The sequence below is a fragment of the Cervus elaphus genome, chromosome 2, assembly GCF_910594005.1.
Source record: "Cervus elaphus chromosome 2, mCerEla1.1, whole genome shotgun sequence".
NCBI lineage: Eukaryota > Metazoa > Chordata > Mammalia > Artiodactyla > Cervidae > Cervus > Cervus elaphus.
In genome coordinates, this window is record NC_057816.1 from 30,156,019 (window position 1) to 30,169,180 (window position 13,162).

Below are 13,162 nucleotides of genomic sequence, written 5' to 3' on the forward strand. Positions count from 1 at the left end.
CCTTGCAGACTCCCTTTGTCTCCTCACTCACCAGCCCCCCGGGAGTTCTGCCCGAGAGCGAGAGCGACGCTTAATAAAAGGCCTTTACCACCGGTCCTTAGAGGCGGCTTTTTCTTTCTCCCGCGGCGTTTTCTAACACTAAGTAGCAGAGCTGGATCTGAACCCAGGCAGTTTGACTTCAGGGTTGATATACTTAACCACTTAGCCACTCTACAAACAGACCACAACTTTCCCTTCCTTTATACACTTGAATGTCTGGCTATCTCACTTTAAGATTCAGTGTAGGGGTCCTTTGAGTTCTGGTTCCTGTCTGTCCCATTAAACCTGTCCTCTACCGTAAGACTAGTTACATAATATGCAGGGCCAGACGCTGAATGAAAACGTTGTTATTGTTCAAAAATCACTGATGATTTTATGACAGTGACACAGATGATCAAACCAAGCAGAGGGCCCTTCTGAGATGGACCAATCACAGCAAAGTGGTCCATCTTTGATACTGATACTCTCCCATCATCTTCTATTATATTCATTGTGCTCCTGCTGCTTCTGCCTGTGGCCTCTACATTTGCAGATCTCTTTACTGAAACGTCTCCTTACCTACTGTCTTGAAGACATGTGGGACAAAATCAAGTGTGCCAATATAGACATTTGCAGGGAAAAAAGAGAGTGATAAAGGGGAAGAAAAAATATTTGAAGAAATAATGGCATAAAATTTGATAAAAAAATATTAAACACCTAAGAAGTTCAATGGATTCTGTTTTGTTTAAATCCAAAGATATTCAGACATAGTATTCCATAATGAAACTATCTAAAGCCAAAGATAAAAGGAAACTCTTGAAAAGAACTAGAGAGAAGTGACTCAACATTTTCAAGGGATTTCAGTAGCATTAACAACCTATTTTTCATCAAAACTATGGAAGTCAGAGGCCATGGATGATATATTCAATGCATTGAAAGAAAAAGCCTGTTAACCAAGAAATTTACATGCAACAAAGTGGGTATAGTAATGGAAAAATCAAAACATTAACATATAAGTAAAATTGAGAGATTTGTTGCTAGCATAACTGCCCTACAAGAAACACCACAGGAAATCTTTAGACTAAAAGGGTAGTAGACAATAAATCAAAACTACATGAAAATCATAAAAACTACATAAAAATCATCAGTAACAGAAATCACATATTATACAAAAGTCAGCATAAATATATTTGTTTATTACTCTATTTTATCCTACCTTATATAAAAGACAGGTGCACAGAGAATTAATTAGAAATCTGTTTTTAGAAATCTAATTTCTAAATCTGTGTTTCAGATGCAAAAGTAATCAATGATGTAATTTTTATGAGAAATATAGCCCAAAGAAGTAGGAGGCAATGGAAATATTATAGAAGCATTTTTTTGTATACCAATTGAAATTAAAATGGTATCGATCTAATCTAGATTATAATAAAATAGTCAACTGCAAATACCCAGGTATTCCACTAAGATAAGTAACTGAAAAAAATAGTAAAAGGAATGACACCTGGATTAAAAATGGTACACTAGAAAATATTTAACATAAAAGAAGGTACTAATGGAGGGATGTATGTTTATGTCTTTTAATAGCTCAGTCATGTATGACTCTTTCCTGGACTGTAGCCCACCAGGCTCCTCTATCCATGGAATTCTCCAGGTAAGCATACTGGAGTGGGTTGCCATTCTCTTCCTCAGGGGATCTTCCAGGCCAAGGCATCAAACCCAGATCTCCTGCGTTGCAGGTGGATTCTTTACCATATGAAAGAATGGTACCAGCAAAGTACAATGGAGGGTAGAGAAACAAAAAAAAGGTATGAGACATATGGAAAACAACTAGCAAATTTGCAAATAAATTCTACTTTGTAACTAATCACCCTAAACCTTTGGATTAAACAGTCCAAAGGCAGAGATTAGAAGACTGAATAAAATAAACAATGATCCAACACTATGGTGTTCGTATTCAGTTCAGTTCATTCGCTCAATTGTGTCCTACTCTTTGCAATCCCATGAACCGCAGCACACCAGGCCCCCCTGTCCATCACCAACTCACGGAGTTCACCAAAACCCACGTTCGTCGAGTTGGTGATGCCATCCAACCATCTCATCCTCTGTTGTCCTCTTCTCCTCCTGCCCTCAATCTTTCCCAGCATCGGGGTCTTTTCAAATGATTCAGCTCTTCGCATGAGGGGGCCAAATTATTGGAGCTTCAGCTTCAACATCAGTCCTTCCAATGATTATTCAGGACTGATCTCCTTTAGGATGGACTAGTTGGATCTCCTTGCAGTCCAAGGGACTCTCAAGAGTCTTCTCCAACACCACACTTCAAAAGCATCAATTCTTCAGTGCTCAGCTTTCTTCACAGTCCAACTCTCATATCCATACACGACCACTTGAAAAACCATAGCCTTGACTAGATGGACCTTTGTTGGCAAAGTAATGTCTCTGCTTTTTAATATGCTATCTAGGTTGGTCATAACTTTCCTTCCAAGGAGTAAGCATCTTTTAATTTCATGGCTGCAATCACCATCTGCAGTGATTTTGTAGCACAGAAAAATAAAGTCAGCCACTGTTTCCCCAACTATTTGCCATGAAGTGATGGGACCAGATGCCATGATCTTAGTTTTCTGAATGTTGAGCATTAAGCCAACTTTTTCACTCTCCTCTTTCACTTTCATCAAGAGGCTTTTTAGTTCCTCTTCACTTTCTGCCGTAAGGGTGGTGTCATCTGCATATCTGAGGTTATTGATATTTATCCCGCATTCTTGATTCCAGCTTGTGCTTCCTCCAGCCCAGCATTTCTCATGATATACTCTGCATATAAGTTAAATAAGCAGGGTGACAATACAGTCTTGACGTACTCCTTTTCCTATTTGGAACCAGTCTGTTGTTCCATATCCAGTTCTAACTGTTGCTTTCTGACCTGCATACAGGTTTCTCAAGAGACAGGTCAGGTGATCTGGTATTCCCATCTCTTGAAGAATTTTCCACAGTTTATTGTGATCCACACAGTCAAAGGATTTGGCATAGTCAATAAAGCAGAAATCGATGTTTTTCTGGAACTCTCTTGCTTTTTTGATGATCCAGCAGATATTGGCAATTTGATCTCTGGTTCCTCTGCCTTTTCTAAAACCAGCTTGAACATCTGGAAGTCCTCGGTTCATGTATTGCTGAAGCCTGGCTTGGAGAATTTTGAGCATTACTTTACTAGCGTGTGAGATGAATGCAATTGTGTGGTAGTTTGAGCATTCTTTGGGATTGCCTTTCTTTGGGATTGGAATGAAAACTGACCTTTTCCAGTCCTGGGGCCACTGCTGGAGTACAGATGCACTTTAAAATTGGTTGAAAGCAAACAAATATTTTTTAAGTTATAAGATGCAGAAGGCAGTCATGAGAAATCTGGAGTTACTATACTAATATCAGACAAAATCAGTTTACAAACAAAATTAAAAAGTAACTACATATAAAGTAGGATATTTTTGAATGGGATAAAAGTATCAGTCATTTAGGAAAAATACAATAATTATAAATATACACCCACCTAACATCAGAACTACATGGAAAAAAATACATGGAATATTAACTGAAAGAAAAAAAAAAATGAAGGGAGAGGCTGTTTAAAAAAAAATCACTGATCAAATCAAAATCAAAATGAGTTGTCAGCTCATACCTATTAGGATAGCTATTATTAAAAAACAAAAACAAAGCTGGGACTAATAAGTTTTGACAAGTACAGGGAAATATTTGAATCTTTTTCAATGTTGGTAGAAATGTAAATCGAAAGCTGCTACTGGAGACAGTTTGATGGCTGCTCACAAAGTTGAGGAGAAAGCAATGGCACCCCACTCCAGTACTCTTGCCTGGAAAATCCCATGGATGGAGGAGCCTGGTGGGCTGCAGTCCATCGGGTCGCGAGGAGTCGGACGACTGAGCGACTTCACTTTCACTTTTCACTTGTATGCATCGGAGAAGGAAATGGCAACCCACTCCAGTGTTCTTGCCTGGAGAATCCCAGGGACGGGGGAGCCCGGTGGGCTGCCGTCTATGGGGTCTCACAGAGTCGGACACGACTGAAGCGACGTAGCAGCAGCCAAAGTTGAAAATAGAGTTAATATGATTCAGCAGTTTCACTTTTGGCTATGTCTTGAGATATATAAGTAGGATCTCAAAGGAATATTTGTATACCTATACGTGCAGAGACAATATGCACAACAGTTAATAAGGTGGAAGCCACCCAAGTGTTTAGCCACAGGGATAAGCATGGTGATATATTGTTGTTGAGTTGTCAAATCGTGTCCTACTCTGCGAAGCCATGGACTGCAGCACTCCAGGCCTCCCTGTCCCTCATGATCTCCCAAAGTTTGCCCAAGTTCATGTCCACTGCATCGGATATGGGGCACATCAATCATGTGTGATGCCATCCAGCCATCTCATCCTCTGACATCCTCTTCTCCTTCTGCCCTCAGTCTTTCCCAGCATCAGGGACTTTCCCAATGACAGTGGTATATACATGGAGTGAAATATTCAGTCTCAAAAGGGAAGAAATTCTGATGTGTTCCAACATGGATGAACTTTGCAAATACTATGTTAAGTGTTAAAAGTCAGACAGAAGAGGACAGATGTTTACCTATCAGAACTGTTGTGTCATATGACAGTGTTTATTTGAAGAACTGCCAGACTGTTCTCCAAAGTTGCTACATCATTTTATGTTTCGTCCAGAAGTGAACACATATATTTTTCTGATTTTTGCCTTATTTTGAATTAATTGTATAAAGATGTTTAGCTTCCATTTTGTTTCCACTCTTAGCTTGTTGATTATGCTATATTTTTAGCAAATTGTACATTTTTATGATATCACAGTTTACTTTCAAATAATATCATACCACTTTGTGTATGTTATGAAATTAATTCCATTTGTTTCTTCCACCCTTTGAGCTATATTTATTAGACATTTGAATTCTACATGATATAAACCCTCAAAATACATTTATATTAATTTGTCTTTAGCTGAACTGTATTTCAAGGTATTTTTTAAAAAGATGAAGAAATTGTATATTTATATTTTTAATGTATTTTATCATCCCTACTACTCTTCATTTCTTTCCATATACCAAAGTTTACAACTGTCTCATTTTCTTCAGTCTAAGGTACTTTCTATAATATGTCTCAAAGTTCAAGTCTTCTAGAAACACATTTGCTAGGTAGTTTTTGTTCTGCAAGAGATCTTTCTCTCAGCTTCATTTCTGAATGCTGTTTTCTTGGATAAAAAATTCAACATTGACGTATTTTGTTTTCCTTTTAACAAGTTAAAGGTATTTCATTTTCTTTGCCTTGGCATTGTTTCTGAAAATTAAGTAGTAATTCTTACATTTTTTCCTCTGCAAATGATTTGTCTCTTCTCTGGCTGATTTTATGATTTTCCTTTTATGACTGGATTGTCTCATTTTGAATATGAACTGCCCTGGTAATTTTGTGTGTGTGTGCTTATCCTGGTTCACTTTTATTAAACAGTTTTGGATTTGTGGATTTACAGTTTCCATGAAAGTTAAAAAAACTGTAAGAACATTATTTCTTCAAGTATCTTTGCTGCATCTTTCCTCATTTTCTCCTGTGACTCTGTACACATGTATTAGCTGTATTACCTCACAGGTTTTTTGGTTTTTTCCCCCAACTCTCAAACTTCAAAATTATTTTTTGGTCTGCAGGATCCTATCCATTGGTCCCATCCTATGATAAAAAAGTTTTTTCTTTTTTTCTCCCAACACATCTGAATTTGTTTAATTTTTTATACCTTTTATTTCTGCTCTTTCTATGTTCCTTAATTTCTTTAAGTTCTTGAGCATCTTTATACTACTTGGGTTAAAGTAGATAGAATGGTTGAACACTATAATTAAGACATACTATTCTTAGTTTGAATCACCACTTCAACGGGTGAGAGTTTAATACCTCCCGGTCTTGTATGAATTCAAAGAATTGATCCTCCCAACAGTTGTTATTTTACTGGCCTTGTCTTAGTCTACAAATGTATAACTTATTATTTTGTTGCAAGGGAGGAAAAATACTTTCCCTCTACCCTCCTGAATTCTTGACTGGAGCCCTTTTAACAATGGATGGATTAGCAAAAGAAAAACTAACTAAAGTTTGTTAACAATATACCTCATATATGCATGAGATTCCTAGGGCAAAACAATGAGTAACTCTGAAAGGTGGCTTGGACTTCAGACGTAAATACTATCCCTCAGTTAAAGACAGAAAAAAGAAAGATTTGCGGCAGGTCAGTTATAGGAAGGAAGGTAGTCAGGAAAAGCATGGTAAAAAAGAGCAAAGTTTGCTAGAGAGTAAATCTGTACCTTCTCCACTGGTAAGGCACTTGTCTCCATGGATTAGCCTTTATCATTCCTGGTAGAAATTAGAAGAGGGACACTTTCCTTTCGTGAATTTATATTCTGCTTTTACATAAATAGTGGAGGGCAGGGAGCTTTTCTTGTATCTGCTTATTTTCAAAGACCTTCAGAAAAAACAATCCTCAAGCCAAAAGGGATAGTGTTAGTCACTCAGTCTTCTGAGCCATCATCACTTGTTACAGCCTAAACTTAAGGAGACATCTAAGAATAATTCTGGAACTATTTCTCCCTGTAGCTTTCTCCTCACAGGTATTTTTCCTGAGTGATTTCTGGTTCCCTTGAACTTTGATATATGCTTTCCTTATTTCATTAAGATTGCCATGTTCAACTTAGTTTTCAACAACCTCCCCTTGAAGCATAAAGTGACTTCATACAGAAAGAGCTATCATAGAGGTAACCTTATTTGCTCAGTTCAGAGATTTCATCAACTGCCTGTTGGCCAGTATAAAAATGGATATTTCATATATTTTGTCTAATTATTTTAACTGCTTATGATGGGAGTCAATGCCCTGTATTTGTTATTTTTTTATAATTAGTTTTTTTAAGTGTTGTACATTGGGCATTATTAATTTATATTGTAAAGACTTTGAAATCTCTTTCTTTCCTCAGAAAAGGGTTGATTTTATCATAATACACAGTTTCTTTACTGGGTGATCACTTCTAACTGTGTATTCTTGGTTTTATCGTGTTAGGAAACATTTCTGAAAGCCTAGAATGTTACACAAGTCCCTCTATGTTCAAAGGATTCAATTTTCAAATTATATTTCCCCTTGGATCTTATTAGGGTTTTGTTTTATTGTCCAATTCCTTAAAATACATTGCTTTATCTTTTACGTATAGATTTGTGGGTACCTATGATGAGTGGACTACCCCAAAATCAATTCCATCATAAACAGCAATAGAAATCAAGGCATAGAATTTTATAGTGGCTTGTTAGGCATCATTATTTTAGCAAGAGTCAACTAAATCCAGCACCCTTCCTATACACAATGATACAATATACTTTACATAGCAGATCACAAATAAAGCTTTGTGGCAATGACTTTTTGTTATCTTATGATCCCCTATTACACTATACACTTAAGGAGAGCAGAGATACTGTTTAATTTTGTTGCTTTTATAACTTGGGCAATTGGCACAATTCTGGGCACAACAGATGCTTCAAAATATGTTCTGATATCAACTGACAGATTAGAAGGTTTCAAGCAGTTTAGGCAGACACCAACACTTGGAATTTTACAAATGCATCTCCTCTAATAGCACAGAATGCTTTAAATACAAGAGTATTAAGAAGGTCAAAGTTGAGAGTTAACCTCACTGTTCTTTATAAATAAAAAGATTTTACTTCTCTCAGCCTTAGGGCTTTTTTCATTTTCATAAATCAAAAGTAGCATACTTAACATTTGCTACCTCTAGCTTTAAACTTCACTTTTATGCCAGTTATTTAAAATATATAAAATGAGATCTGACCAAAGCCATACAGACTAAATACCCGCTGAGGAAGTATGGATGAGGGCACCCTGAAAATGTTTGAAAAGGACTATTATAAAACATCATTATAACTAGAAGTGTTATTATTTTGTGTGATATGGCAGTCCAAAGTTTCTGATGCCTAACAGCAAATTAGTTAACCTCTCTATGGCTATATCTTATCTGCAAAATCAAGCAATTAGCTAAGTTGACATATACATTCGCTTGCTTGCTTTCAGTTCTGTAATGCTGTCACAGTGAAGACAACCTAATTTATTACTGGAGAGAAGTAGTTTGCCCTCTGGCAAAAATCCTTCTTGTTTATTAGAAAAGATTTTAAGACTATACTTCTTGCATTTGGCCTTAACACTTTTTCCTTATAATGCTTAGCCTCCCTTTAGAGCACAAAGCATTTTCTACTTCAACGTTTTTACTAGTATTTTTTATATTAGTTGTATCACTCCTTAGGAGACCAACTAATTCATCTTAAATAAAAATTTCATTGTGTCAATTTTTCTGAAAGAATATGAAGATCTTGTAAAAAATCTACTTGTCCAATGACTATCATCTACATCTACCACAGATCATTAATAATTACATATCATCAACAAAATATTTGCATTTAGCAAATGTAACATTTAACAAGTATTGCTAAGAAAATAGAATATTTTCCTTATCAAATATTTATGGAAATGACTCCTCTGAAATAACTTATGCATATCTGATGAACATGTTAGTGGTGGTGTCATTGCAATAATGACTCAACGGACATGAGTTTGAGTAAACTCCAGGAGACAGTTAAGGACAGGGGAGCCTGGTGAGCTGCAGTTCATGGGGTTGCAAAGAGCTGGACATGGCTGAGCGACTAAGCAACAACAACACATTGCAATAAGCAATATTTTGATGGTTTATTGGTCCTTCTTGATTTTCAATAGATTTCTTCTAATTCTTTCCTGAGAGTAAATAACATTAAACCTGAAAACTCTCTTGAAATCAGAAAGAAGTATTCAGTGTAGGTTAGATGACTTAATTGAGATTTTTGAGATTACTTTGGCCAGAAAGAAATGGAAAAGACAAAACAGACGATTCCACTAGCAAAATGTGTGCAAATGATTCTTTTAGAAACACACAGGAGAATAACTTAATAACAAAATACTGCATTATATGACAAATTCTAATACTTTTTAAAATATAAATTTGTTATTTTTAAAATTTTGTTAAAAATTAGACATTGTAGTATCTTGGTTTTGTCTTTCTACAAATATATGCACATGTGCATGTTTCTTAATGTTTGAATTCGTAGCTTAAATTAATAGTATATACTATAAATATGTTTGTATATTATTCATCGCTAAAAACTAGAAAGACTCTCAAATGGCAGATGGATTTTCTTTTAAAAACAATTCAAACATACCAAGTTGCAAAAAAAAACAGTACAAAGCACTTGTCTGCCATTCACTTAACTTCCCAAATGTTGCATCTTATGTAACCACTGAAAAAGTAGCAAAACCAGAAAATTGACATTAATAGAATGATAATTCATCTACAGATTTAATAAAATTGACCCATTTTTGGACTCCTGCCATTTTTTCCTGGTCCAGGGTCCAATCCAGGGTCCCATGTGTTGAATACAGTTTTCTGCCTATTTAGTCTCTTCTTATTAAGGAATTTTTCCATCTTCATTGTCTATCATGACTGTGACATTTTTTAAAAGTACTGGCTTATTATTTCTTTAGTTATTTCTGTTACATATAGCACTTTGACATAATAATGGGACAATGAGGATATCAACAAATTTTTATGAACTTTGCACAGATTCTGGGATATCTATATTAGTAACATTTATACACACACATATACTCTAAGAAGGACTGTCATCTTGTTTATTTGATAATGCTTTCCACATAATTTACTATACCAAATAAACCTAATCAGTCTAAGATCTCTCCTTTATAAGATGAGAGACAAATCCTTTGAGACATTCCAGGGCACTCTGGGAAATTTCAGTGTGTTCAAGAACAAAAAGTTCCCATTTAGATTTTGATTTGGGAAAGTCATCAAAAATGTCAAGAAAGTTTAAACATTTTATTAAATAGGATCACTGATCATTATAAAACAATATTTAGTTGTCTATTTAACCAAAGTTATAATAAAAAAATTTAAAGGCAAATACTGAAAGTTAAACAGTTGTGAACAAAAGTTAGGTCTCTTAATGTTGAGAATGCCCACTTGTCCTAAGTAATCAGAAACAGGAGATTACTTTGATAAAATGAAGAGTATTTATTTTCTAGTCAAATTAACTCAAAATATAAAGAAAAATATTTTACTATCTCTTATTTAGAATATACCAATAATTCAATAAATCCCTGTAATTTTAACAGAGAAATAAAATGAAATTGTAATCTTGCATCAGTATATGATTAACAGTAAATCTAATTTTTAAAAATCAAATCTTTATAAATAAACCCATCCAATCTTAGCAGCTTGATCATGTAAAGTAAGATTCTCTCTTTTCTACTTTTTATATCATTTACATTTTGCTTTTTACTTCTGCCTTTTTTTTCTGAAATAACCTGTAAATAACCAGTAAACCAGGACAAAATTACTTTCATTAGCTTTAGCGAAAAGGTAGTTTCTTTTCCTTCATCCTGTGGTTTCTACTGGTTTCATTTACATTTGTCGATTAACATTTTTAATTCTTAGTAGTCTTAAATTTTAGTGAAAACTAGGAAGCATGCAATTGTGAACTATAGAAGGTATTTTCAATAGGCCAAAATATCTTGAGTTCCTCTGTACTAAAATGTGAAAAGTAGATAAACTTACATTTATATTCAGAAATTAATGTTGCACTATTTCATCTTATTTAGAAATGATCTAGATAGCCAATGAATATTCATTATTTAACTTAATTTAGTAGAGCTTTAAGGTTTCAAGTCATCAAAAAGATTTTTCAGATGACTTTCAATAGACATAAAACATAATTATGGTTGAAAAGCTCATTTATAAACTGTTATCCCACTTATATCTATTTAATTAACTTGTTCTTAACAATTATGCTTGAATAACCCATGAAAATTTCATGAGACATTAAACAAAGCAAGTCATCATCCTCAGTTACTTTTCTTGTTAACAAATAAGGCAAGTTATCAAAAATATCATAGAAGCAAGGAACCTAAAAGTTAAACATAACAGTTGTTTTTATTTTTTTTTTTAAACTGCTACTTTTGGCATGCATCGAGCAATTTATTTTTACTATGCACTTTGCTTTTAGGTTGGATTTATAGTTTTACAATTTCCCACATCTCACACAGGTATCATAAACTTAGCTCACCTGGGTAGAAAAAATATATGTGTCTTCATTACACTTAATGCTAACAAGTTTGGAGACATACCTGTTTTCTTATTTTACTGATGATTTTAAAACTAGCTTTATTTATCACAGATTATCTCAGATCATGTGAACTTAAAAAAATGGGGGTTGTTTCTATATTTCCAACTGTCCTAGAAGTACTTAATTTATATAAGTGCTCATTTATTTTTTAGCCAATTAAATGAAACTCCTCTAATGGGTTTTATGATTAATTTGGTGATACCATCTGCAGATAGGATACCACCACACATCTACAACATACACATAAACAGACACACAGAAACATACAGACAGACACAGACATCTTAAGGTTTTCATTTTTAAAGTGCAACTATGAGTCAGTAAAACATAGGACTCCGTGATAAAAAGTCTGCCTGCCAGCACCAGGACATCGGTTCAGTCACTTGTCCAGGAAGATCTCACATGTCTGAACCAAAGCCCATGTGCCACAATCGCTAAGCCTGTGCTCAGGAGCCTGGGAGACACGACTACTGAGCCCACGTGTCGCAACTACTGACGCCTGAAAGCTCAAGAGCCTGTGCTCCGCAACAAGAGGAGGCTCCGCTATGAGAAGCCTGGACACCGTAACTAGAGAGTAGCACCTGCTCGCCGGAACCAGAAAAGAGCCTGCAGAGCAGCGAAGACCCAGCACAGCCAAACAATAAATAAACAAGACCATTTTTTTCAACAACATAGTAATACAAACTCACTGATTTAAAAACACTTCACATTGTTATCTGAATTCTTTTCCTGGTTAATGGGACAAGTTAAAATTAACTACTTAACATCAAGGCTAATGCTTTCTTATTGATATTTGTAGAGAAGGCTTTTTAAGAATTTTTGCCTCGTGGCTCAGTGGTAAAGAATTAGCCTGTAATGCCGGAGACTTGCAGGAGACGCAGTTTTGATTCTCGGGTCAGGAAGATTCCCTGGAGGAGGAAATGACTACTCATTTCAGAATTCTTGCCTGGAGAATCCTATGGACAGAGGATCCTGGCAGACTACAGTCCATAGGGTTGCAAAGAGTCAGACATGACTGAGCACAAACATGAGATGGAATCTATAGAGGCTGTGGGCAACCTTCCAGGCAAGTGGCCAAGGTGAGACCAAGCAGTGGTCTGAATGTCTCTAAAGCTATCTAAGACAATAAAATACCCAATCTATTTCCAATTAGCCTTTTTCTTTTTCATCTTCAGGTAGTTGTGTTCAGAGGTTTCTTAAAAAACCCCAAAGAAGGGTATGGGACCTACTGTTGGAAGCTAATGGAATGAAGCAGAGAAGAGATGATGTGGCAGGGATAGACCCAGTGATGAAGGAGGTAGGAATTTGAAGAGGGGCATATCAAGGGCTTCAAAGGAACTGAATGGAAGATCTAAGGTGGCAATGGAGAGGGAGAGGAGAAGCAGCAGTAAGAAGGAAGAGATCTCAGGGTATTCAGTTTGGAGAGATCGTCAGTTTCCCAAAGTAGGTGATGAAGGTCAAAATTACCCTCAGTGAAAGCATGCCAACAAAAAAGAGGTGGATAGGATTGCCAGAACATATAATTAGCAACGGTTTGAGAAGGGGGTTTTAGTCAACTCAGAATTTCCCATGGGAAGAACAGAATCAAATAAAGAGAACAGAGATTCTTTTAAAAAATAGCTCCAATTAGTTTCTGGATATCAGCTTCCAATTAGTCCACTGCTGATCATAGAACTCATATATATATATATATGTACACACATACATACACATATATACATACACCCATACACACACATACATCCTTTCAAAAATCTTGTAATCAGTATTTAGGACAAGCAGTAAACATTCCTGGCAGTATTGAATTCTTTTTCTAAGGTATATTTATTGAGTGACTCAAAACCAAAGCTAATAAGCATTTTATTTATTTATTTGACAATTGATG